Raw genomic sequence first — 27,780 nt, forward strand, 5'->3', positions numbered from 1 at the left:
ACAATGGTCAGTATGACACTGACTTTTGAAAAGGCTTACAATGGATATGCAGAAGAGGAACTACAGAGCAATAAACCTGACTTCTGCACTGAGAAATTGGTGGAAGCCACTGAAAAGAATAAAATTAATGGGACTGTTGATAATTCTTGGAACTGGGAAAGAATCAGAGTACTGTATGTGTATGAATTCTTTTCATATATGAATCCAATGTCATTCTTTGCAGGAATTGGTAATCATGCATTACAAAGGTCCTGATGATATAGACTACCTCAATTTCCAAACAATGTCACTGTGCACCTCTGTAATTGTAAGGGTAGGCACAGATATAGTGCCTCTGTGGCAGAATACATATATAGTAAAGCTTGAAAATGAGGTATACAAATAGGTGTAAAAGCCATGGTACACCTTCTGTACTATGGCTGACTAGCTCAACTACAACAGTTCACCCTGGGAAAAAAAAGATGACTGAAAAGGCTTTTTTGTATAAGAGAGGATTAATAGAGAAAACTCCTTACTATCTCTCCGAACACATGAACTAAAGGGCTTCAAATAAAACCAGCAGTATCCTTACTCAGAATATACAGAATGGGTTCGCCAGGGTGACCATAACTAAGCCACACCACATTCTTACATTTTTAGTAGATGTGGGTCACTGATTGATTCTTGATTTCTGTGGAAAATATACCATGGTTTTACAAGCAAGCATTGCTTCATAGTATACATATGCAAATGAAATTAATGAAGATTGCATAGGCAAACTTTAGATTTCATAATATTTAAGTGATTGTCTTTACAAATCTTTTTTAAGGTTGTCTGTACATTGTGCCTAATAGCTCTTACCACTCTGTGAAGTGGTATATACTGACTTAAAAATTATTGCAAATGACAGCATCCTGATGCGTAAGAAACATAAATCACTCCAATACTCCTGCATCATTACACTGCAGTTTTCAACTGTTTCAGAACTGACTTACATTTGTGACTTTCATTCTCCACAAATGCTTCTGTCAGCTGTGCTCCTGCTGGAATTTACAAGTGGATCAGCACTACTTGTGACCAAACAGTGCCTCAAAATAATCCATATTGTAGCAACACCTGTGAATGTGGAAATACTGTTTCCACTTCATAATCTAGACTCTACTGGCTTGTTGGAACAGCTTTTTCCAAGTAACCATTGAGCAGCTTCCTAGAAATACTAATTTCTGAATCACAAGTAAAACTATTGCAGTTTATCTTCCATAAAAACATGAAACACATGAGCGCAGGATACTAGAAATCTTAGTTGAGCTGAAATATCCTGCCTTTGGCCTATAAAAATACTTGGTTTACTTCTAAAATGAGATTATGATGTATAGGTCTAGAAATAGACCATGAATTTCAAAAGTGATCACAGATGTGACCTTTTTTGAGGTCTTCCCATTAATGATGAATTCAATAATGCTTATATCCAGAGTTTACCTCTAGCCAAAGATATCTCTTTTTTTTTTTCTTGGAAAATTGCTAAACCCAGCTGGCCTCTACAGCACAAGAACAGTTATGAAGATGTGATTCATCAAATGGGTGCTGGTACAATTTTGAGGGCATAGCGTAACCTAAACCAGTGTTTTCTCCCTAATCTTTCCTAAATTCATACCATTACTCAATTCTTGCCACATGTTTATAAGGGCCCTGCATGCATCCCCTCTCCTGGCTGGAGCTCCAGACCAACACTGCTAAGCTAAGGGCTGCTGCCCTGTCAGCCAGTGACTTTGGAGTAAGGCTTCTAGGCAGGGCTGAACCCTGTCCCACAGAAGCTGCTTTCAGCTGAGGCTCCCAGATAAAGATCACTTGACTTCAGAATAGACAAATGACAGCAACAATCAGAAACATCAACATTTCAAATTTCAAAATTTAGATCTTTTACTCTGTTGTGCCTTAATCCCAGACAGCAATTAAGTACCACGCAGCTGTTTGCTCACTTCCCCCACCCTGGTGGGATGGGAAGGAGAGCTGGAAAAAGGTAAAACCTGCAGGTTAAGATAAGAACAATCATAATAAAATGTGAGATAAGAGAGATAACAAAAAGAGAATCAAAACTTGAGAAAAACACAAGTGATGCATGGTACAATTGCTTACCACCCACTGACTGATGCCCAGCCTGTCCAGAGCAGCAATCAGCCCCTGCTGGCCAACTCCCCCAGCCTTACATGTAGAGCATGCTGCCATACGGTATGGAATATCCCTTGAGTCAGTTAGGATCAGGTGTCCCAGCTATGTGCCCCCTAACTCCTTGTGCACCGCCAGGGTGCCTGCTGGCAGGACAGTGTGAGAAGCTGAAAAGTAATCGACTTGGTATAAACACTACTGAGTAACAACTAAAAACATCAGTGTGTTACCAACATTATTCTCAGACTAAATCCAAAACACAGTACTCACCAGCTACTAGTAAGAAAATTAACTCTATCCCAGCTGAAACCAGGACAACTGTGCACTGATGTCCACCAGTCTTATATTCCTGTGGGTCTGATGTGTCAGGCTACCTGATCCACACAGTCCAGTAAACCTGCCTGTTTGTCTCTTCCACCTAGCTGGAGGCAGGGCCCTCTAGTCCCTGTCATAGGGTTCTCCACCTAGTTCTTGTGAAAACAGATCAGAACTCCTTTCACAGGATCAGGAGTAAGATCAGCCCTTCCGCTTTGTCTGGGAAACTGCCCACTGGAGACTGGAGCAGCAGCTTTCTTGGAAGAACCCCCAGTTGTGATTGTTTTTCCTCTGGGGTAGAGGTAGATTTTCCAGCCCACTTCCTATGTCCTCTCTGTAGTCCCATAGGTAAAACCACAGGTTATTCCATGGTGTGTAGCTCCTATATTCTCCCTCTCAAGTGAAAGGATGCTTTCCTTTCACTTTTTTCACAGAATTTAGTAGCTGAGATGTGGCTCCATACAGTTAGGAAGTAGGATGTATCCTGGTCGAGTCATTGGAAGTTTCTCCACTGCTGAGACAAAAGAGGAAGAGATTGCTCCCATATTCCCAAAGTTAACAAACCACTTCATCCACCCCAGCTGAAACCAGAACATGCACAAAATCATCTATGCATGTTGATTCTTACATAGCTTGCTAAAAGTGCATCATCTGCATTTAGTTATTCATATAGAAGAATCCATAAAAATTTGTTCAGTAACAATGCCAATTCTATAGAGTTTAGGGCTCATTTGAAATCCATATTATTCCTTCTGTTTGCAATAAGAAATTACTTCTATACACAGAAGAATAGAGTCAGATTTTAACACAGCAATATTTTTCTGGTTTTGGAAATGACCACATAAGCAAATTCATACATCTTTGTAAGTTCAGTTTTAGTCTCTCCACTGTGTAAACTGGTTACCACTACTATTTGTTCTGTGCTGAGGTGTTAGCAAGCAGATGGCTGCCTGTCTTTACTCATAATACAATTTTTGTTAATATGCTTGCAGTAGCTTAGGGTACCATGTGTGATTCTTCTGTTGATCATGGGCAATGTTTTAGATGTAACAGTCAGATTCTAATTCCCCAAAGATTATATCACTTGTGTCCTGGCCTTTAGTAGCAATGGCAGACTTTTAACTAAAATTCTCAAGAGCTTCTTTTGCCCACCTGTTAAGTACCATCTTCTCTATTTTTTTCAGGTCTTTTGAGTAATCCAAGAGGAAATTTCTGTCTGCCTTTCCTACTGAGTGCTCTTCTTGTAAATAAAGAACAATTTAAAAATATTCTAGGTTTAACAGACTTTGGTAGGTAAAGCACATGAACTGGATTTGGTCTTTAGGATCACTCTGTTCTTCCTATCTCCAAAGGGAGCTCACAGTGTTAAAGATGCAGACATCCAACTTTCACAAAAAAAAAAAACAACTTCTTTTAGAAAGTCAACGATACAGGGTGCAAGTTCAGACATCAGGTAATGTCTGGACTTGCACCCTTGAATTATACTTGGAAGTATAATTCAAAATTACTCATTCTCTGGACTAAAAGCCATTTTTCATGAATATTCAAGACCCTTACATCTCTTTTTTTTTTTTTTTCCCTTTAATTCCTGCACAGGAAACTTGGACATATTCCATGAACCTACCACTTTCCTTTAGACTGACAGGTTAAAATTAACTAAAAATTATGTGGCTTTAACAGAATTCTCTATTTTTTATCCTATTACTCCAATATGGGATTTATTTTCTGCCACTAGTATCTAGGTGTTTTTTCCTTTGCTTTCTTCCAGAACTGTGAACCTTAACATGACTGAAACAACCAACCAATGATTTGTAACATGCTTCATTGCTCCAAGTTCTCTAATTAATTAATGGATGGATACTTAACCACATCAAAAATAATAGGAAAAAAAAAAAAACAAACCCAAGCTATTTAAGTGGTTCTCTCTCTCTCTCTCTCTAGTTTTACTTACTGAAGGTCCTCTGGACTTGCCTTTGTCCTGAGAGGTAAATGTTGCAAAAATGGCTTATACAACACTGCAAAGTTCCAACTGTGAGAAATGTTTCCTCTTCAGAGTGTGGAGAATATGATTCTAATTAATAATACAGTTAACATAATTGACAAATAATTTATTTTTATGTATTTAATTAAAACTTTAGTCAACAGAATAGCTTTTCATACTGAGCACTTAGCCCCTTCTAAAAGCATTTCTGAAAATGGTTCATCTTATGACAAATACCTGTAGATATCATCCAATAGTAGAGACCTAAATAGGATTTTATGTTTACTGATTGAGGGCAGGACTTGTGTAAAAGCGTCAAACATTTACTGCAATTGAATACTAGCTTGATCATCATCTGAAGATGCTCTGAAAAACTAAACTTCAGATAAGTGACTGGTCAGCAGGCTGAAAGACAAGAAAGACTATTTCAAACGCTATATTAAGAAACATATTCTGGTCTGCTACTTTTAGGCTATCACAATATACCATATGGCCTTATTCAGTGAATTCCCCTGCAGAAACAAAGGTAAATACTGTGTTTACTTCTGGAATTGCAGCAGCACAAGGAACAATGGGAGGGAAACGAGAGGTCATAGGTAGGGCAAATTCTTATTCTTTTCTAATAACATGTTTCCTTATGCCACACTTTACAGCAGCTATCACCAGGTCACTTGAGAATAATAACTAGTTATTGTTTTTCTTTCTACAAGCCAAATTAGCTCAAGCATCTGATACATTGCCCCGCTATTCCTTTCCTGGAAGCAGATCGCGTGTAAGCCAAAGTTCCTTTCTTTGCTAGCGGTGCAGCAGGTGTTCAGCTACAGGGGTCAGGGAGGAGCTGTAGCTGCAAAAGCACCACAGCTGCTGCTTGAAATACTCTCAGCATACCTCTGAGCTGTCAGGCAGACTGCTAGGGGACATACTCTCCCCTTTTTTTTCCTGTGGAGACAGACCTGATTGCAGCACTGCAGCACAAAGGTGCAGCTCTTAGTGAAATACCTGTTCACTTTATTATCTCAAGGAACCAAGGCAGAGCAAATGGTAAATGACTACTGCTGTTGGTTTATTAAAGTTGTTTCAATTTGGCTTGCTTACAATTTCTTCAGCAGAGACGCTTTAGGAAATACTGAATAAGAAAATATAAACAGAGATCCTACCTCGTATTGTTATTCTCTTTTCAGTCTCCTTGAATGAGATAATTTTAAGATTAACCTGCTTCCAACAGTAGTTTTCTTTGTATCATTACAACTCTCCATCTAACACTCAAATAAATCATAGAATGGTTTAGGTTGAAAAGGACCTCTAAAGTTCATCCAGTCCATGGGCAGGGACACCTTCCACTAGACCAGGTTGCTCCAAGCCCTGTCCAACCTGGCCTTGAACACTGCCAGGCGTGGGACATCCACAAATACTTTGGACAACCTGTTCCAGGGTCTCACCACCTTGTCATAATAAATGTCTTCTTTATGTCCAATCTAAAGCTACCCTCTTTTAGTTTAAAACCCAATGCCCCTTGTCTGGTCACTACAGGCCCTGGTAAAAAAATCTCTCGGTATCTTTCATATAAGCAAGTCCCCTTCTATATTGAAAGGGTGCAATAAGGTCTTCCCAGAGCCTTCGCCTTCCAGGCTAAACAACCCCATCTCTCTCAGCCTTTCGTATTAGAGAGGTGTTCCAGCGCTCTGATCACCTTCATGGCCCTCCTCTGAACTTGCTTCAACAGGTCCATGTTTTTCTTGTACTGAAGACTCCAGAGCTGAACACAGGTGGGAGTCTCACCAGAGCAGAGTAGAGGGGGAGAATCATCTCCCACAATCTGATGGTTATGCTCCTTTTGGAGCACACATTGGTATGTACATACTGGCTTTCCTAAACACCTGTTTAACACTAACAAACACTTGCAGTTCGACAGCAGCTTGTGCCAAACCCTCATAGGATCAGTCCAAGAGGAGTGAGAGAGAGCTTGGCACAGAAATTTCTTTGATGCTAACGAGGGGGTAGAATTTGTTTATGCCCAAATGAGAACAGAAAACTGTAAAACACTGCAGGTCAAATCTAAGCTGGAAATGAAGAGGACTAAAAAAGAATTTGAAAGGCACCTTGCAGAAGATGCTCAAACTGGTCTTTATATACATCAAAAAGAAGGCAGTTATAAAACTAGTGAGCTCACTTAATGACAAAAGTCTAAAACGGGGGGGGGAGTGTCAAGGATGGCAAAGCTACCAAGCTAGCACAGAGAGAAGCTCAGAGTTGTCTGTCCTAGACTGCAATTAGGGCTACTGGGTTCATAACCCCACACCTCCTTCACACTGGGGAGACCAGAGGAATAATATCAACTTGAAGTAACTTTATAGGGAATATAAGCCCAAACAGGGAAATGGAAAACAGGGCTTATTGACCTGTCACCTGGAAGTGGAGAAAGTCACTTGAGCCATGTGACAGTCAGCCACAAGTGATGAAGGAGCTTGGCTATCAAACTGCAGAACTACTGTTCTTATATTCTATGTAAAACTCCCCCAGCACAACTTGAGGCCATTCCCCCTTGTCCTATCACTTCTTATTTGGGAGAAGAGACCTGCTCCCAACCCAAGCTGTGCCAGAGCCCACCTTGAGGAGAGACTGACCTCTCCCATTGTGAAGCTCAAGCACCTACGGTAAATGCCACCCAGCACATGGATAAATACATGTTCAGAGGGAAGCATGTTATCTTCTGTGAAGTGAAACTGCCTGTTTGCTGGGTCAGGGTGCTACAAACACATAGAGAGTACACCCCACGTTTGCCTTCACTTTCCATGCTTGGCTGCACAGTACATTACTCTGCAGTCAAGCCACACCATCTCTCAGGAATAGAATGAGAATCAACTTGGTTGGAAAAGATCTTTAAAATCATCAAGTCAAACCATTACCCCAGGAGTGCCCAAGACCACCTCTAAACCATGTTACTAAGGTCCTCATCTCCAGAGTTTTTTAACACTTCTAGGGACAGTGATTCCACCGCTGCCCTGGGCAGCTTGTTCCAATGTCTGAGGACCCTTTTGTAGAATTTTTTTCTTATATTCTATGTAAAACTCCCCCAGCACAACTTGAGGCCATTCCCCCTTGTCCTATCACTTCTTATTTAGGAGAAGAGACCTGCTCCCACCCCACTACAACCTCGTCTCTAGTAATCGTAGAGTGCAGTAAGGTCCCCCTGACACTTCTCCAGACTAAACACCCCCGGTTCCCTCAGCTGCACCTCATCAGATTTGTGCTCCAGACCATTCACCAGCTCCACTGCCCTTCTCTGTACCCACTCCAGCATGGCCCTCAGCAGCGCAGACTAACAGACATCAGACGCCGGGACCTCTCACTAACTAGCTCCCCACCCGCCTGCCTGCGTTCTACCACCGCGGCAGGTGCACGCTACAGGGAGCGGGTGAGGCAGCTCTCGCCCTTACGCATGCGTGCAGCCATTGCTGCGCCTGTGCAACCGCTTCTCTCCTCGGACAAGATGGCGGCGGGGAGACCAGGCCGGGAAAGCGAGTGAGGGGTGCGGCCGGGGACCAGGGCGGGCGGGAAGAGGGCCCTGGCGCTGCCGCTGAGTGTGTCTAAGGGAGGTGGCTGCCTGGCAGGGGTAGGGCTCTGCAGGAGCTGGGGAGGAGGCCGGGGCTGCCCCGGAGCCTGCTGCGGGGGTGAGGATCTGGGGAGACGGGTCAGGGATTGGTTCCCGCCGGTGAGGAGGGAGAGAGGCTACGCCGGCTCCGCCCGTTGCCTCTGCGCGCCGGCCTGGGAAGGAGGCGCAGCTTTCGGCTCCGCGGGCCCGCTCCGGTGGCGGGAGGCATCGGAGGAGTCGCGGCGGCGCTGGCGGGCGGGGAGAGGAAGGCAGACAGGTGAGTGCCCGTCGGCTGGAGCGCCAGCCCCGGTGGAATGTGCCCGATTCGCCGGGCCCCTCTCACCAGTTTCTCGGGCAGCACTCGGTAGTGGCAGCCTCGGGCGGGTCTGAAGCTGGCTACGGCTTTGAGTGCGCCCCTCCTTGAAGCCGCCTGCGATTTGACGTCATTTAGTGGTTTTGTTCTTCAGAATTTGTCTGGAAGTGTTCAGGTCCTTGGTAGTTAAGATGCCGCTTGGAATGTGAAAGCCATTGGGTCAAGGCCCAGCAACCAGGTCTTAGGAATGGCATGGCTGCTATATTCTATGGAAAGATACTTAGTCTTTGACCTGCAGAAGCCTTCCTTGTAACTGTTAGATGAGTCTTTAACTTCAAATCTCGGTATTAGCAGGGCTTATTGCTTCTGTTATGTGCTATCTCTGACCTCTTGTAATGAGGGATGGATCTGCACAGGTATCTGTGACCACAGCCTCACTTTCTGAAGTCGTTCTAGCCTCAGTGGCCATTCATAGCTTAAGGAGTGATGTAATGTAAACTAAAATACTTCAATTTCCATAAATGTCAGTTTCATTGTGTAACTGCAGAGTAATTGAGCAGTGAAGATGTAAATGTGCTAAACTACATAACTGATTTGCTTTTCGTTGCTCCCCCTATAACTATAAACAATATGATGGTAGTGATGTCTAAAACTGGGAAGACAAATCTTTTGGTAAAGCTCTCACAGAAATCTTCTGAAAAACAAGGTTCTGCAGAAACTGTTTTCATGTACATGCTTCTACCAACTTCTGACTGAACAAGGGAAAATTTTGTTCTGTGTACCAGTGGAGAAGCACGGCTTTGAAAGCTTTGCTTCAGGAGTACTGCTAACATTCTGGTAAGTTAAGGCTATGGCAAGAGTTAAGTAAGATTAGATCACTAACTGAAGTGCAGAGAAACTGAACCTTTTTGTATTCAGGTGCTGTAATCTTATATTTTTTAAAACTATGTTTGAAAAAAGATTGTTTGCCAGATGGGTTCATCCAGTCCTAAACACTCAATATTAGTCTTAGTGAATGTCATGAGATCATTGTTATGCTTCAGTTTCAACCTCGTCCATGTGTTCTTTTGCATTTAGTTATAATAAAAGCTATTTATAGAATAGCTCTGTTCAGTGAGAAAGACCTTGCAAATACTTGCTCTCCATTGATGCTTTAGGTTTAAAAAAAAAAACAGCAACCAACACCCCCCCCCCCAAAAAAAGAAAGAAAAAACAAAACAACAGCAAAAAAAAAACAACTCATGTATGAAGACAGGCTGAGAAAGTTGGGACTGTTCAGCCTAGAGAAGAGAAGGATGTGTGGAGACCTCATAGCAGCCTTCCAGTATCAGAAGGGGGCCTATAGGGATGCTGGGGAGGGACTCTTCATTAGGGACTGCAGTGATAGTACAAGGGGTTACAGGTTAAAACTTAAACAGGGGAAGTTTAGGTTGGATTTAAGGAAGAAGTTCTATACTGTAAGGGTGGTGAGTCACTGGAATGGGTTGTCCAGGGAGGTTGTGAGTGCTCCATTTCTGGTAGTGTTCAAGGCCAGGTTGGACAGAGCCTTGGGTGAGATGGTTTAGTGTGAGGTGTCCCTGCCTATGGCAGGGAGGTTGGAACTAGATGATCTTAAGGTCCTTCGCAACCCTAACTATTCTATGATTCTATGAACTCAGCTTATTTGGTAGAAGGTATTCATACTTAGGAAAAAAAAACAACCCAATATGTGGAAATCCAAATGGTGATATGGGTAAGGATTTATGTGTTGTTTTTTTTTATTTAATTTCTAAATAATGCAATAGGAGACACTGCTGAGCATAAGGACATGTCTTACTGTGTCTCTTATTTCAACGCAATGAAATCCATGCTCAGGTATGTTGAGTTTTGATACCTAGGCATCTGTTGCACAAAATATTCATCAAATAATAACTTCACAACTACAGTTCCTTGAGAATGCTGATGACATTCACTGCACAATGTGCTGTGTCGTATGCAGAGTTTCTGGTACTCTGTTTTCATCTATATTAGTGCTAAACTAACAGCTGTTGGCCCCAATGAACACCCACATTTTGTGTTTACAGTATCTTGTGTATGCTTTCAAAAATGTGTATTTGTATATACATACATACCTTCAGTAAAGACCTGTAGATTATTTATTTCTAGAATCTTCTTATAGCTAGATATTCTCTAGAGTAAGAGAATTATATACTTCTGTATTTAAAACTAAATTGCATAGTTAACAACAAAACTTACTTAATCCTGTAATGATCAAAAAAATTTTGATTTGGCTGACTTTATTTTAGCTAGACTCTAAGAAGTCTTTCTTTGAGTAAAAGCAAAGTAGTTAAATAGTTTGAGTTGTTTTATAGTAGTTAATTTTTCTTGTTTGTTTCAAACAGTTCAGTAATGATAAAATTATTCACATGGATATATATGCTTTTGGAACTATTTTATGGTAGCAGGTTGTTCAGAAATATCAGGAGTGGCAAGTGAAAGCATAGTACTGATTTAGGATAGTATGCGTCTTTGTTTCCACTTTCAAACTATGCTGCAGAAGTTGTTTTATAGCATTACACAACAGAAATCCATAATTTCTGTGGTCTTCTCTCACCCTTATAGACTGAAAATCAGTTTAAGAATCTTCTTGTTCTTGTGCCTCACATATCCTACTTTGAATTGTCTTGCATTTTGACAGTAGAAAACGATGTGTGCTTTATTTATATCAAGTTATCCGTTTTTCACAGTGTGATTTTTAGTAACTTGTAGAATAGCATGGAATAAGCAATGGTTTAATAAATTGAAATTATTAGGTAACCAGCTTGGTAATTACCTACATAACTGCTAACTTCTAATGTTTTAGTGCAAATATCAGTATAGTGAATGTCAAAAGGAAAAAAAAAAGAAAAAAAGAGGTGTATCAAGATTCATTTGTTAGCTTCCCTTTCAACAAAGTCTCCACTGTAAGTTTAAAAATGCAGTATGACTTTACTAAATTAATGTATATGGGCTCACCTGGGAAGTAGTTGTAACAGATCCTTAAATGGATCTTCTAGTTGGTGTTCATGTTCATATTATTTTTATAATCTATTTATTAACAGTATTAGCAGAAAAAAATCCAATTTTACCCTATAGTCTTAGCTTTGAGTCTTCCAGATTCACATATCCAACTTCTAATGTTTTGATATTTAATACCCCGCATTGTTGGCATTTTGCTCCTAATAACTTGAATTATGACTGCAAGTATATCTTTATTAAAATAGTGTTAAAATAACCTGTGACAATGATTTCAATGGCAAGTCATGCTGTACTGTTGTAGAACTTGGGTTGTTGGGTGACCACCTTTCAGTTTTAGTTCGGTTTGCATCTTACTGCATCCATTGTAGCTGGATGATAAAGCTACTACGCAGTAAGCATTTGCTCAAAATATCAGAGGTCTGTTTTCAGCAGAGACGTTTCAGTGAAGGTTATGGGAGTGGTAGGAAGTTGGCAAAAAGATAAAGAGTTATACTTGTCTGGTTTTGTTATCTAAAAATGCTACTGTACCAGTACCTCTGTTGGTTGCTGGTCATGGTCATAAGAGTAGTATATGCTAAATTGAATTGACTGCCAAAGATCAGTTTGGTTCCATGAGTATGTTCATTTCAGAGAACCACAGAATCGCTTGAGTTGGAAGGGACCTCTGGAGATCATCCAGTCCAACCCCCTTGTGAAGGCAGGGCTGCCTGGAGCAGGTTACACAGGAATGTGTCCACATGTGTTTTGAATGTCTCCAGAGAGGGAGACTCCACAACCTCCCCTGGGGAGCCTGTTCCAGTGCTCTGCCACCCTCAGCCTAAAGAGTTCTTCCTCATGTCGAGGTGAAACTTCTTGGTTTAGTTGATGGCCATTGCTCCTTGTGCTGTCACTGGGCACCACTGAGAAGAGTCTTGGTGTCATCTTCCTGGCACCTGCCTTTGAGATATTTATATGCAATACTGAGATCCCTTCTCAGTCTTGTCTCCTCTAGGCTAAACTCACAAGAGAGATGGTCCAGACCCCAGATTATCCTGGTGGCCCTCTACTGGACTCTCTCCAGTAGCTCTTTGTCTTTCTTGTATTGAGGAGCCCAGAATTGGACATAGCACTCCAGATGTGGCCTCACCAGGACTGAGAAGAATGAGGGTCACCTCCCTCGACCTGCTGGTCACACTCAGTGCAGCCCAGGGTGCTCTCCCTTTATTAATGAAAAAAGGTTCTCAGGATCACATGAGCTTTTTCTCCTCTCTGAAATCCCTGCTATGGAGGTCCCACGTTGCTGCTGTTCTATAAAGGGCCTCAGCTAAGAATGTCTTTAGAACTAAGCAGAAATTTTTCTTATATAATAGTGTTTAAAATTGCAATTTACTACAGAAATTTAATACAGAAATTTAGTTAAACTGGTTGTTACACACTGAATTTTATGACTCTGTTGTGCTTTGCTGCCATTTCTTGGAGTAAGATTTACACCTCTTTTATATACTATAAATTGAAATTTGGAAGCATTTCCCTCAAGCTTTCTCTGGCCTTTTTTGTTGTGCTACTGGAGTTTGCATTTGGATTGCAAACTCTCTCTTTAGGTAGTGGGGTGTCACTGTCAGTCCAACCTCAGTGTTGTGGAAGGTTATGGAGCAGACCATGTTGAGTACTGTCACATGGCCAGGCCAGGACAACCAGGTGATCAGGCCCAGTCAGCATGGGTTATGAAAGGCAGGTCCTGCTGGACTAACCAGATCTCCTTCTATGCCAAGGGAACTGCTTAGTGGATGAGGGAGAGGCTGTGGATGTTGTTTACTTGGACTTTAGTAAAGCATTTGATACTGTTTCCCACACCATTCTCCTTGAGAAGTGGGCTGCTCGTGGCTTGAATGGGTGTATTCTTCACTGGGTGAAAATCTGGCTGGATAGCAGAGCAGAAAGAGCAGTGGTGAATGGGGTTAAGTCCAGTTGGCAGATGGTCACAGTTGTTCCCTAGGGCTCAGTATTGAGGCTAGTTCTGTTTAGTATCTGTATCAGTGATCTGGATGAGGGGATCCAGTGCACCTTTGGTAGGTTTGTAGATGATGCCAAACTGGGTGGGAGTAGGAAGTCTCTGCAGAGGGATCTGGACAGGCTGCATCAATGGGCTGTGGCCAGTGGTATGAGGTTCAAGAAGACAAAATGCCAGGTCCTGTATCTGGGTCACAACAACCCCATGCAACGCTACAGGCTTGAAAAGGACCTGAGATTGCTGACTGATGTCCCAGAGCATGAGCAGGTTTGTGCCTGGGCCGCCAGGAAGGCCAACAGCATCCTGTGCTGTATCAGCAGTAGTGTAGCCAGCAGGGCCAGGGCAGTAATCATCCCCCTGTACTTGGCACTGGTGAGGCTGCACCTCGAATCCTGTGTTCAGTTCTGGGCCTTTCACTACAAGAGAGGCATTGGGGTGCTGGGGCGAGTCCAGAGAATGGCAGTGGAGCTGGTGAATGGTCTGGAGCACAGATCTGATGAGGAGCAGCTGAGGGAACTGGGAATGTTTAGTCTGGAGAAAAGGCGGCTCAGGGGAGCCTTATTACTCTCTACAATTACTAGAGACGAGGTTGTAGTGAGATGGGAGAAGGTTTCTTCTCCCAAGTAAGAAGTGATAGGACAAGGGGGAATGGCCTCAAGTTGTGCCGGGGGAGTTTTACATAGGATAGAAGCAAAAAAATGTCTTCACCAAAAGCGTAGTTAAACATTGGAGCAGCAGGGCAGTGATGGAGTCACCATCCCTGGAGGTACTGAAGCCATGTAAACACAGCACTTGGTTTGGTGATAGTCTTGGCAGTGTTAGGTTAATAGCTGGATGTCCAACGTAAGTGATTCCACAGTTCTAAGAAAATTATTTGAATGCCTGAGTAAGCATGTCAGGATAGAACTTACAGCTGTCACTGAATATTCCGAAGTAGATTTCTGCTCCTTATTTTGTTTTGTCTCCTGATGTGATTGGTATATTTTTTTTTGGGGGGGGGGGGGGGGGGGGGGGGTGTCTGTGTTTTCGTTGGGTGGGGTGTTTTGTGTTTTTTTTTTGTTTGTTTTTGTTTTATTTACGTTTTGGTGTTTTTTTTTCTGTTATGTTGGAGTATTTTTCTTAACTGATATTTGGGTGTATGAAAAGGTAGGTTCTAGTGTGACTAAGCATGATGCAGACCGAGGTTCTAATTAGATAAACAGGAAATCATGTTCAAACGTGGTGAAAATCAAGAGTGTTATAATATTAAATGTATCTCTGGCTTTAGCAGAAATTACCCATGAGATTAAGCTTGCAAGAATTTTTTTTTTTTATGAAAGTTCTGTAAACATCTTTAGTCACGGACTTTATATTCAGGTATGTACAACAGAACAGATCTGACTTCATGTTGCTACTTGCATTAGCATTGTAGAAAAAGAATAATCTTCAGAGTGATAGGAGCAAAGTGTTAGCAACATCAGATTATTGCAAGGGCCTTGTTCATCCTAGTAATTTTTGCAATGTGGCTTTGTGTCATAATTATTTCCTAGAAATTGAGGGGTATTAACAAAAACAATGAAACATGGCATATAGTGTGCAGAGATTTTTGTTGTTGTGAAGTGTTTCTTGTTTGGGGTTTTCAGAGTTAGTTTTTTGTAACTAGTCTTTGTAATGAATTTGTAGTTTGCTGGGATAGAAATGAGGAAGTTCTTCTCTATAATTCAGTCATTATAATGATGGTTCTCCTGTTTATTATAGGTAATAGTTACTGTACTGGGGGTATGAAGTTCTTGCTCACAATGTCTTGCCTTGCAGTTGTTGTCTGTTCTTAGAAATTACCGATTTGCCAAGCCTGTGGAGTTTGATGTGAGTAAAGTTGCTTTTCATGCCAGTTGTGATTGAGTTTGGAGTAGAATATAAGAAAAGATGTTGATGGTAGAAGAGTATTTGTACTGTAATGAAGATAAAGGAGCATGCTGCAGAGCAACTTAAAATTGAGGTGAGTATGTATAGCTGTACCTAGTTTTGGGGGGAAGCGCAGGGGAAGGTTTTGTTACTCCTTGCAGCACAGACCTGAAAATCAAACTTTCACAGTCTGTCACGAAGCAGTAGTATATGCTGATATAAGAGGAGTACATACTGAAATGGCTCTTTTCCACATGTACATGGGTTCTTTATTAGGAATAGGATAATCTTTTTTGCATAGATTGTGTATACTAATTTTTATGTACAAACCACTTAATATGCTAAATATACATTCTAGGAAGTCCTGATGTGTGGTTAACATTAATGTATGTTTGGATATGTTTAAGGCATACGAAGAATGTTGAGGGAAATAAATTTACCAAGTTTATACCTATTTTGTGACGTTAGAATTTAGTAGTTTGGAGATTAGACTCTTCTAGCTCCTTTTTTAGAAATGTTATTTCAGACATGGTAACAGTAGTGTTCTGGAATGTAGTAACTTTTGGAGTTAAGGTTTCGTGAGGCTATGGTATAAGAATTTGGACAGATCTGTTCACATTATAGAAGAAGTAGTCATGCTACTTGTAATCCTAATAGAGGGTTTAATGGTCAAGGCTTCTTGTAATGATGTGATATAACAACAGCTTTATATTTGAATGATGATGGAAACACTGAAACATTAAATTGTCATTGATTATATGTTTCTATATTTTAAACAAATTTCTGGAGTAAAAATGCCTAATTTATCTTTGATTTATTTTAATAATGCAGTTAATTCCTTGCTGGCTTAAACAATCTTGAAAAGAGGATGTTGGAAAGTGCAGCTCTTATTTTTAGCTGCAGCAGTGTCACTCGTCACTTCAGTCACAGCAGTTGCTTTGTGTATGTATAACGTACTTTGGAGTAGGTTAAACTGTAAAATGACATTCCTTTTGAAAATGGAGCAGAATAATTTGATCAAACAAGCTTATAACCTTACTACATTGTATTTTGTGTGTACAGTATCTAAATAAACATACTGCGTTCCTCAGCTGATCTTCTTGGACACAGGTTGTGGTAGTGCTGTCTTTATTTATCTAAATTCAGGTACCACTCTTGCAAAGTACTTCCACTTTGCCTCAAGTTCAATACTGCTACTGTCTTACTAGTCTTGATTTGTGCTACTCAGATTGAATATGTTTTTTTTTGTGGTTACTTGTTCTCAGAACACCATCCAAATATCAGATGTGTTTTGAAAATACAGTTTAAAGAAATTTTTCTTGTTGCAAAGTCTTTTGGTACTCATGTTGGTCTTGATTGTTGGTCACATTGGTCTCTACTACTTGGTAAAAATTAAATGCAGTTTTAGTTAAATTCTCGAATTTTAGAAGCTTAAGACCAGCAATATCTGCATTTGTGAACTTTTTTTGTACAATTAAATCCTGACATCTGGTTCCCAAAGCTTTGAAACATTGTCAGAAGCCTGTTTAATGCCTTGTTAAGGGCCTAAGGAAGTGGGTGACGTTTGCACTGCTCTTACCTGTATAGTAAAAGCTACCTTTTCTGTAGCTGATCTACTGCCTGGTTTGAACTTTCAGTATTGTGTTGCAGGCTGCTTATTTCAGTGAAAATGCTGGCTATCTTATTAGTTTGATATTCAATAAAAGCTTCAAATAGATACATAGACACTTATTTTCATGAGAAAAGACAGCTTCTATCCTGAAAGTGAAATTTGTATTCTCAGTCCTGGTTTCGTGGCTTTCCAGTGCCCTTAATGCTTGCCTGAAGGAAGGAGTGTGTCTTCCTCAAGTTTGGCGGTTCTTAGAGTAGAACATTCCTATTTATGATGTGCAAAGTATAAGTCAGAAAGGGTAAGTAAGTAGCTGTGGATCTTTTACTATGGTAAAAGGGATTCAAGCCCAAGTTCTTTTGAGCCCAAAACTTCCTTTTGTTGTTGCTGCTGGGGCTTATTCCCCCCTCTCCCCCCCCTTCCTTGTTTTGTTTTGCTTTTTTTTATGATTCAGTTGTTTGAGGTGAGAAAGGGGGAGATTTAGGTATTTGAATTAGATATTCCACAAAGGAAACACTGTACATGCGTTGAGTAGTGGGATTTCTGGAGATAAATGACTGCCTTGTCTTACTGTTTGCAGCTTCTGTATTTCCTGCTCAGAAAGATCTACATTTGGGATTTCTACTCTTCCTGAGCTGTTTCCCACAGAAATTGTGATCCAAGGACTCATGTAAAATTTCCTTGATTACTCTTCATTAGTCATTAGAGGCATGGGTATGGAATGAAGTTTGGACAAAGCTGTTAGCTGCAGTACACCAGGATTTAGACCAACAAATAAACAAACTGATTATGTTGGAATTTACTTACTTTTGGCGTCAAAACTGTCACTGTCAGCAGTTTGGAGTAAAAGCTTTGGTGCCAGTAACCTTGACACTGATTGGCACCTATTGCTGCTGAGAAGGTGGTGTCAACAGGCAATACTAAGATATGTGAGAATTTGAGGTTAGCAGAATCTAATATATGACCATATTCCTTCCACATTGTCACTTTATAACACAAACCTAAATTCATATTTTTTTTTAATAACACAACAAAAATTTTGTTTACAGGCATTATCCATACCCGGATTAAGCACAACTCTGAAAACTTACCAGTTCTTGTATGTATTTCTTTGACATTTCTTGGTACCAATCTTCCTCCTCCTTTCTATTTCAGCAGAATGAGCGTATTGGGATTTTGTTCTGTGGTATTCAAAACTTTTAACTACAAGCCTTTCATTTTATGGGACTGTAATTTTAGCCCAGTCTAATGGAGTGGTGACAGAAACTTCTGTAAAATTCTTGTTTCCACAACAGCAGGAACTAAAAAACCCCATAGAGTTCCTGAATTTGCTCTAGCATTTTTCTGTCTTTTCTATTTTGTTGTTACTTCAGTGAAAACTACAGATCTAAATAAGAAATACAAGCTCAAGGGCATTAGCTAATGTGGTTTTTCTGCTTTGGTTCAAAATACAGCTTATTTGTTTATATGTGTTGTTACGTATGTTTGTGACTTCTTAAAAATTCTATATACTGAATATGACCTAGGGTAAAAATGCCAACATAGAATAATAGTACCTAGTTCACATCTAAAAGTCCACAAATATGCTTCAGAATTAGTTCCAGAGTGGTTTAAGATCAGGACTCAGCTTGGAATCGGTGAAATAGTTTTAATTTAATCAGATTTTTTTTTAATTGCATTCAGGCTACCAGGATGTGTGGAGTATGCCTAAGTATCAGTTCATACATGAATGTGGTTATTATATTTTTGTCTTGGAATATCCTTGCTAGTTCAGCATTTGTACACTGTAAATCTATGTCTTTGCATTCAGAAGTTAGACTGAATCGCTATTGTGTTAATGCATGCCAGTGCAATCAAGGATCCCGGATATTAGGAGAATTCTTGTTAGTCAGTATAAGACTAATGGGATATTTGAATTGGCATGGAATTAGTTCTCCAACAAAAGGTTTAGGTGCTAGTTCATGTGATCGCTCACTAATTAAATGTCTAAATGTCATTGTTAAGACCTTGAGAACTAGACTTGATTCATAAAGCTTTTTCCAAAAAATGTTTCCAGTGCTAGAAGTTGAAAAGAATGATTTGAATGGAGAAAGAGAGCTTGTCTTCCTCTAAAATCAGTGGGTTTGTGTATTGCTTTATTTGCATGAAAAAGTAGTTGTCAGTATGTGACTGTCTTTATACTGTTCAAATCTCTCTTGATTTTACTTGTGAGCAAGATGTCCAGGACTTTTTCTACAAGTGAAATGGTGTCTTGAATGCTGTGAAGGTCTGAAGAGTCCATTTGACAGTCTGGTATGCATGAAGCTAGTTGTAATGACAAAGCAGGTTTGTAATTCACTGTTTTATGTTTTAGAAATCTAAGGTGGTTTGAATGTTTTAACTTGTACAGAAAATAATGGCAAAACACTTACTTTCAACATACCAGGGTTACATAGCTAAGTTTTACAATTGCTCTGCAAATATATTAATTCTTGACTTTAAAGTCAACTGCTTTGAATATAGGTAGCATAGGAATGTATAAATTTGTTACTTAGTGCTTATTGCTTCAGAATTTTCTGACTTGTGACTTGTAAGCAATGAAGCTCACTACAAAGCCAAGTAACTGTTCGTATGGGCAGTTTGCTACCTAGTTTGCTGTTTGAAGGAGAACTGTTTATTTTAATCAGTTAATTTTCTTTGAAGTTCATTGCACCAGCATTTCGAACTGTGGACGGATAGTGCTTTTTGTAATTCTTGCCTCTGTCCTGCATTTCCCAAGTTGTTATGAAGTTACATTACAGGAGTCTCTAGGAGCCCTGCAAGCATCAGAATTGCTTTGTGTTGGGCAAACCTCAAATCCATAAAATTACACTGCTCATAGCCTGCAGTGTAGAATGTACCAGGCATTTGAACTAGGAAATAAGGTTTTCATGAGGCTCACTATTAGCACTTGCCAGCATTTTACTCTTTGGAAAAGGGAAGGTAATGAACAGTAAATAAACGAACATCAGGAAAGTATCAGCCAGGTGTAGACTAGAAAGCCCCTACTCTTGTAGCTCACTTGTTTTCAGTGAAATCGTGCTATACAGCCTTTCATGTGAGTGCTTGGACTTGGTGGAGTGGCTGTGCTCCATCATATTACTGAAATATAGGTGTACCCCTTCATGTGATGGGTGCATTTGACTTCCAGTCAAGTCGCTCATCCAGATGACTGTAGTCACATGCGTGTTTGATCACATGATGAATGAGTGCCATGATGCGAATGTCACATGAAGTTTCAAGTGGTAAGATATACCTAGTAATAAGATGGGGGGGAAAAGTCAGGGAAAGTGGAAAAAGTAAAAAGTGAGGCTGATGAACATTCATCTTAAGTAAGAAAATTTCAGTTACTAACAGTTGTATTTCTGGAGAAGGACTTCAGTTTTCTGTTCATGTCACAATGACGTGATCTATTGTTTCTTCCTTGTCAGAAGACATAATGCCTAATATGAAGATTTCTTATCATTCTGTTATCACCTGGGATAATTAGCTTGCAAAAATAACCCCTTTGGTGTTGTAAGAAATGCTTAAGATTCTTTGAATCTCAACATGCATTGATTTGCAGGCACTAAATTTGCCTGCAAGACTACTTTATTTGGAATTCTTGTTTGCTTAGAAAAAAAAAAAGAGTTTACTTGGGATCACTCAGTGCCAGGCAAACTTAGAAATCCTAGAAGGGGATTCAGTACTGGATTAAAACTATAAACAGTTATAAATGGGTAATCCATCAATAAAATGCAAATCCATGCAGAGGAGGAAGATCTGTGTCAAATACGGTTTTCTCTAAATCTCAGATAGTTAGGGCTGGTGGTTTAGCTGCCTTGCCCTGGGGATCTTTGAAAACACATCTTTTAAGACTGAAGTACTGGGGTTATGCATTAGGAGGAAAAGGAGAAAAGTGTTCTCTAGAACACTTAGCAATGGGCAGTTTTTCTAAATATGGTTGTGATTATTTAAAATTTTGAATTGTACCTCCAGCCTGAGTATTGCAAGAGAGTTGCAATGCTATACACTTTAATCATGCAATTGTATCGTATTGTTTTAAGATTTAATGCATGCAGCGTAAGTATTCTAATTGTCTAAGTAGCTGGTGGCTCTGGATTCAAGTTGGGAAGAGAAGCTGGCACTCCAACTATGCACTCGTATTTAGATTGAGGAGTTTAAAAACACTTCTGGCTTCTATGTTTTTGACACACTTAAGGGCTTTTATCTGTTTTGTTACTCCACTGATGCTTTATTTGTGGCATGGGTCTGGAGTGTTGGAATGGAAGGACACTTGCCCTTTGGAAAGGACAGGCTGGTATTTCACCCTCTATGTCAGTGAGTACCTGGAGTGCACAGAGTTCTGCCTGGGGATGGATGAGAAACCCACTGAGAGCCTGGGGGTCAGGATTAAAGGGAGGCCAGAGACAAGGACATTACAGTGTGGGTCTGCTACAGGCCATCCAACCAGGAAGACCTTTATAGACAGATAGGTGTGGCCTTGTGTTCACAAGCCTTGGTCCTTATGGGGGACTTCAACCACCCCAGTGTCTGTTGGAGGAACAATGCAGCAGGGCATAAGCAATCCAGGAAGTTCCTGGTATGCACTTATAATTTCCTTCCACAAGTGACAGAGGAAGTATGTGTCATAGAGCACTGTTGCTACAGCTCTAGAGCTTGGTACTGGAAGCAGCTTGCCTAGAGATGTAACAGATGCTTCAATTTTGCTTTCCTTTTCTACTGAATTGGTAGGTCAGTTTCAAAAAGTATTCATGCTGCATGAATTCTAAACAGGGCAGCTTGTACTTGAAATTTTGTTTCTTACTGATTATTCAGCAAGCTGAACCTTCATTGTTAGGAGAAAATATCCTAAGAGATTATAGACTGCACAGTTTTTTCTAAAAAAATCCCCACCCCAATGGAAGCAAAAAGTTTTTTCAACCTCACTAGTGTTACAGTAAGTAAGATTGAAGATGCCGTTCAATCAAAAACCGAAAAGAAAAACATAATTCCCAGCACCTGTGAGGATGGAGGCATGGACCCAGAGGTAGAGGGCAAGCTGGATCGTTTATTGCAAAGATTACACAGTATTTATATGCTTCCAAGCAACCAGCCAAGCACATCTGTGTTTGCCTTGCGGTTACATCAGGTGAAAGGTCTATCTGATTTTTCTTATTGACATCCTCTTTCCAGTTCTGACATCCTTGTTCCTTGCCAGTTCCAACATCTTCCAAGTACCAGTCAGGGACAGGTCACTCTTAATTGCCTACTATAGATGGTCACTCTTAATTGCCAGCTTTGATACATTCCAACCCCCGCAATTCCCCCTTCTTGTTTTTGCAATGCAGTATACACGTCTTTCAAAAGCTTGGGATAACATTCGCTGCATACATTGTAATAAGCAAGGTACAACGCATGTAGTGGCAAAGAGAGCAAGCAAAAGGATCATTCCTCCCTTAACCAAAGTCAATAGCCACCCAGTTATGACCCAATTAGAGAAAAGCGATGATAACCAATCTCTATCATCCTCCCTTAGCTTCATTACACTGTCTTTTAATTTACGGATATTTTCATGTATGGATTCTGAGTGGTCTGACAAATTCATGCAACACATTCTTTCAAAAATTTCGCACCCATGTCCATGAGCTAAGAGGAGAAAATCGATTGCTGCTCTATTTTGCAAAGTTGCATGTCTTATAGAGTCAGCATCAGTGAGCAACGCAGAGAGAGCAGATGCTGTAACATCAGTTTGTTTAGCAAGCCAACATCCTAACTTATTCAAGTTGCCAAAGCTTGAGCACTAGCTACGCTGGGAGCTAAAAATGAAGCAGCTATTATTTCACCTGGGTTCCAAAAATTTGCTTTGTCATCGCAGCTTGGTTGAAAAGCGTGTGTTGACCTTCAAGAACGCAATTTATTATCATAGTGTTAGTAGGGATAAACATGCCTAAGGTCCCTGCTGCACATGGGCCATCCTTTATATGGGATAGCACCCTTTGCCAGGCCCGATCTTGTGGCAACTGAGGCATGGACTCTGTTTCTGGCTACAAACAAAATCCCTTACTGAGTGAGCTTACAGGATTTTATAGTATTCCGCTTAGTGGTTAGTAGCGGTTAGTTCTTTTGGTACTTTTCCATCACAAAATAATTTTATTGATCACGCACTCTTTCAGCCAACCACATTACTGTCCACACACCTTTGCATGAATAATTATTTCTAAAGATAGTTCTCTGCTATCACTACTCGTTACAATCTCACTTCCACTTCCCCTTGACTACACATTCTTTACCTTGTCTTAAGCATCCTCCTGTTTCCAAATTTACAGTCCTCAAATTATCTTGATGCTCTTTCTTTGGTTCCACCCGATGTTCTTTCTCCAGTTCTTCCCAACTTACCCCGTTCACTTCTCCCAAGGTTTGTGGCTGATAAGAGTCCAGATGTCCAGGCTCTGTCCGCCAGGTCTACTGGCGCAGCTTGAGCATTCCCATCTCCCCCTTCCTTATAAACTAACAAAACATTGTTAATAGACTTAGCAAACAAAACGATTTATACAAGCAATTAAACAAGGAAGTTTGATTAAAATACACAGAGATTTTTAAACAGGTTAATGCGATGTTAATAATGTTTTTCAAGCATGCACTGATGCCCTATTCTGACAGCAAACTTTCTAGCCAATTCCAGCTACTCTCCACTCGCAACTTCTTAACTCCATCCTTTAGGTTTTGAATTGCATCATGGACAGACTCAGAATGATCAGATGGATTCATGTAACACATTCTATCAAAGTCTTTACAACCATGGCCTTGAGCTAATAGCAAAAAATCTATGGCAGCTCTATTTTGAAGGGTAGCGTGTTTGACTGAATCGTTATCTGATGTTAACAGACCATTGCTGTGGGTGAAAAACCTCCGGGGCAGAGGCTGGGTTTCTTCCCGCCTCTCACCGGGACGAGTGGACCCCCGCCGCCCAGCAGCGCGCATCTTGGCTGGCGCAGCGCGTCCCCGCGCCTGCCGGAGCACACAAAGGCGAGGGGCGGCCGAGTATCACAGCCCTCTGCCCTCGGGCAGGCAGTGGGGGGAGCCCGCCGGAGCCTGCTGCTGCCGCCGCCGCCGGGCAGGTGACTGAGGTCGCGGCATCAGGGAGGTGGAAGCGGCGCGCCCGTGCTCCGCAGCTCCTTATCCCACCGCTGCCACCAGGCGCAGCCCCTCGGTCGGAGGGGAGCCCCCGCTGCAGCTTCCACCCAGCTCCTCCCGGAGCGCCGTTTTCCTCCCCACCGTCCAGCCCGCGGTTCGCCTCGTGACACACGGGATGTGGAGCATTCAGGTTGTGGGGCTGGTTCACAGCACCTTGATTTTCCGCTTGTTTTTTAATGTTTTTCCACATATCATGCGGGTCAGGGCGGTAGAGGTCGGGTTCTCTGTAAGGGTCGATTGGTCCGGGATCAAAACGGTCATCTTTGGTTGGCTCATTTGCTGTTGCAGCCTGCCGGCGGACATCTTCCCACAGATCGATAAGCACGGGAGGGTGTGTGAGCACCAGCAAAGCTTGTGTCGCATGACAGCCAATGCCAGGATCAGGCGGGAATAGATCTGGCTCAGTTTCTGGGTCTACTGGCCCCGGGTGTAGAGGATCCAGAGTGTTCTCATAGACTGAGTGCCATATGGCCAGCAGTCTGGGGGCCACTGCGTCATCCCTTGTGTCTGCATCCCAAAGGCAGACCCCAATCTTGTCCCATACTCCCTTCTGATAAATATTAGTTGATGTCGCCTCTGGGGCATGGGCTGAGGCCCATATTCATCAGTCTTTCCGTTTATCTTCATTTATAGTAGCCCCCTTCTTCGCTAGGAATTTTACTAGTACTCTGTACACCGATTTGTGCTCGGGGGATACAGAGTTTCCCATGTTCCTGTTCCCAGCTGCTTACCTTAGTCAGAGGTATTGGTTAATTGCTGCAGCCTTTCGGAGTTCGGCTGGGCTCCTCACCGGTAGCCAAGTCATGGCTCTGTCTTGTCCCTGTTCAGGTGCCGTTTGTGAGGATGGAGGTGTGGACCCAGAGGTAGAGTGCAAGCTGGATCATTTATTGCAAAGATTACACGATATTTATATGCTTCCAAGCAATTAGCCAAGCACATCTGTGTTTGCCTTGCGGTTACATCAGGTGAAAGGTCTATCTGATTTTCTTATCGACATCCTCTTTCCAGTTCCTACGTCCTTGTTCCTTGCCAGTTCCAAGTTCCAGTCAGGGACAAGTCACTCTTAATTGCCTACTATAGTTCCTCCTTCCCATGGTCACTCTTAATTGCCAGCTTTGATACATTCCAACCCCCACAAGCACCCATACCACCACCATCATGAAACCCTGTACTTTGAGGCTGTGGATTTTTTAACTTTAAGTAAATCCACTAAATTGTGTGCTGGGAGAGGGTGGAGAAAATTTTAGTATGCCACCAGTGCCTAGGGGCTTGTGTAAAAGTAAATTCCCTTAAGGACTGAGACCCCGGTCATCCAAGGAAGCCTTTTTATTGTGAATAAATAAGCTGAAGAGAGCAAGAATCTTTCCAGAACAAACGCTAACTCAAAAATCTGACATGAATCATTATTCTTGGTGATGAATATGGCTGTGTGAAGGAAAACTGCATGCTGGTCAAATGTCTGGGGGTATGCACTACCTGGGATTACAGTCCATTCTGCAGGAATGGTGCTTCATACAGCAGCTTATCTCTGCATACACAGAGAAGTTCTGCATTGGTCCTTATGAAAGAGCTGGAGGAGTTTCTAACCTTAACAGACAATCAGCTAAATCTCAGTAGTGTGATTGAGGCTTGGTTAAAATTGTTACAACACATCATGAGCGTATGCACATTGTGAGGAATTAAAATATTGCAGGAGTAAATTAATTGTGAACTTTCATGCATTTAAAGCCTGGAATAGATCCCAGCATTATTCAGTATGACCGTTACGTCAGAAGCTACAGAACACTAAAACTAAGGATTTATTAAAGAAATATCTTGTCTCACCAGGTGGGCTCAGTTTCTATTAAACTTTTTTGATTTGATTAACCACTCCAGGAAATTCAGTTACAGTTTGTGTAATTTCCAGGTGATGAATTTCTTTAAACTTGTGACAGTTGGAAATTTTTTCAATATACAGTCATAAAAAACAGCCTAGTTTTTGCTAAATCATCTGAGTTGTACTGCTTAAACCATACAGCATAAATCTTCTTTAACAAATTGAGATGCTTGTTGTGGTCCTTCTCAGAACTCCGTAGTAATTACTGTGGTATACTGAAATGAGGAATTTTTTTATATATTTAAGGAAGACATATGCATCCTTAGATTCCTTGTCAACACTTTTTCTTGTAAAGGACAGTTTTTTTTATCGATTTGATAACAGTTGTCATGCTCTACCTAAGAGCCGCTGAGGCCCAGGCCTTCATTTAAGCTCTTAAAAGATTAGAATTATGGCGAGAGGACTCACAGCCACACTTTAGCAAGGTCTTTGTGTTTCTAGACCTTGTCACAGCTCTTCTTAATGCAGTAAGCTTTAAGAAACTTGCCTGTGGCTGGATGTGGTTAACACATTGTTTTGTAAAAGGTCTTTGCTTACATGATTCCACAAAAATTGATCTTCCTTCCTTTTCGGTATCTTGAGCAAAAACCTTGATGATCTCTAGCTATATAGATTTTTTTTGCACTGATTTATTACTGAAATGTGAGAATGCTTACAAGAAATCAGTTCTTGGATTAAGAACAGGTGGTTCAAACCAAACAAAATGGAAGACTACAAAGAAGATTGTGAAGAAAAAGGTGAATATTTCACTGAAGTGATAGAGCTTCCATTTATCAGGGTGGTGTGGAATTCTGGGATGCTCCTGTCTTAGCTATGAAGTGCTTAAAACCATGTAGGGTGCATTTTTTTAGCAGTGACCTCTGTCAGCCACAGTGTAACAACAAACTGATTGTTTATCATGTACAAATGTGAATACTGCAGCTTCTTCTGGCTCATGCTAAAATATTAAGAAGGAAAATAATGCTTTGTCTTGTAATTCAGGCCACTGTACATATTTCAGGTATGCACTCAGTTTCTACTGGGTCTGACCCTTGATCAGTCTGTAAGCAGCTGATGTGCTTATCTGGGTAGAAAGGTACATCAGAGCTGAGGGCTGTGTGACCGTTAATGACAAAGTATTCTAAAGCAAAGTGCTTTGATTACCAGAGATAGCTCTAGTGGAGACCAGGTAAATCCAGAGCCTGGCTCTCTCCAACACCCTGAAAAACATCAAATTCTTGATCTTTCTCTAAACACTGAATATTTATCTACTCTATGGCCAAGATGGGGAAAAGAGGAGAAATCTGTATAAATCAACAAAGTCCTATAGGAAAAGCTTTTCCTCTGAAAAATAATTCCTTGAGAATCCCTTAGGTATGCTAGACAAGGCTTCTATATAGAAGATACAGTAAAGGATGTATAGTATAGGATTATAATAGTAAGGGATTTAACAAGCAGTTGATAGCTTTTCTGTACATCTCTGTATTATCTGTGAAATAATTAAATAGCATGTATTTCTCTGCTTTTCTCACTTAGCTTATTTTACATGACTTTCCAATAGTTAATTGACCCTTGCAAAAGACAGGTCTTTTCACTGTGTGTGGAAAAACCTTTTCAAGTTCAGGAACTTGTAGCATAGCCTTGGCTGTGAGGTGAAGGGGGAATAAAAGAGAAGAAAAAATACAGAATTTTAGTACATAAGTATAATAGAAGATCTTAAAAGAACAACTTTATTTTTGGTTCTCTATTCTCCATACAGAAATTTCCTACTTATTTTTGTAGGATTACTGTCAGAAGACTAGTGTGCTTGTGTTCTGGATGATGCATTAGAAAGAGTGACACAGTTCTTTTCTCCATTCTTTTTGTATCTGCATGAGAAAAGATGGTCCTTTAGTTTCTTGATCT

At 41.0% G+C, this 27,780-nt stretch overlaps 1 protein-coding gene across 3 annotated transcripts in view; it reads left to right on the top strand.

Moving 5' to 3' along the window:
- Window positions 1-7,833: 7,833 nt before the first annotated feature.
- Window positions 7,834-27,780, top strand: part of APC (APC regulator of WNT signaling pathway) — an 83,720-nt gene continuing 63,773 nt past the window's right edge. Inside the window, exon 1 of one of the 3 annotated variants that reach the window (XM_057430866.1) lies at window positions 7,834-7,970. The gene's annotated coding sequence lies outside the window, so the exon portion shown is untranslated. Of the gene's footprint in view, window positions 7,971-8,181; window positions 8,311-27,780 lie in introns of those variants that run through there. The other 2 variants (XM_057430871.1, XM_057430868.1) reach the window with 2 other exon arrangements.

This window comes from Pezoporus wallicus, unplaced genomic scaffold (genome assembly GCF_028554395.1).
Source record: "Pezoporus wallicus isolate ANWC-B61680 ecotype Strahan unplaced genomic scaffold, APGP_CSIRO_Pwel_v1 contig_2721, whole genome shotgun sequence".
NCBI lineage: Eukaryota > Metazoa > Chordata > Aves > Psittaciformes > Psittacidae > Pezoporus > Pezoporus wallicus.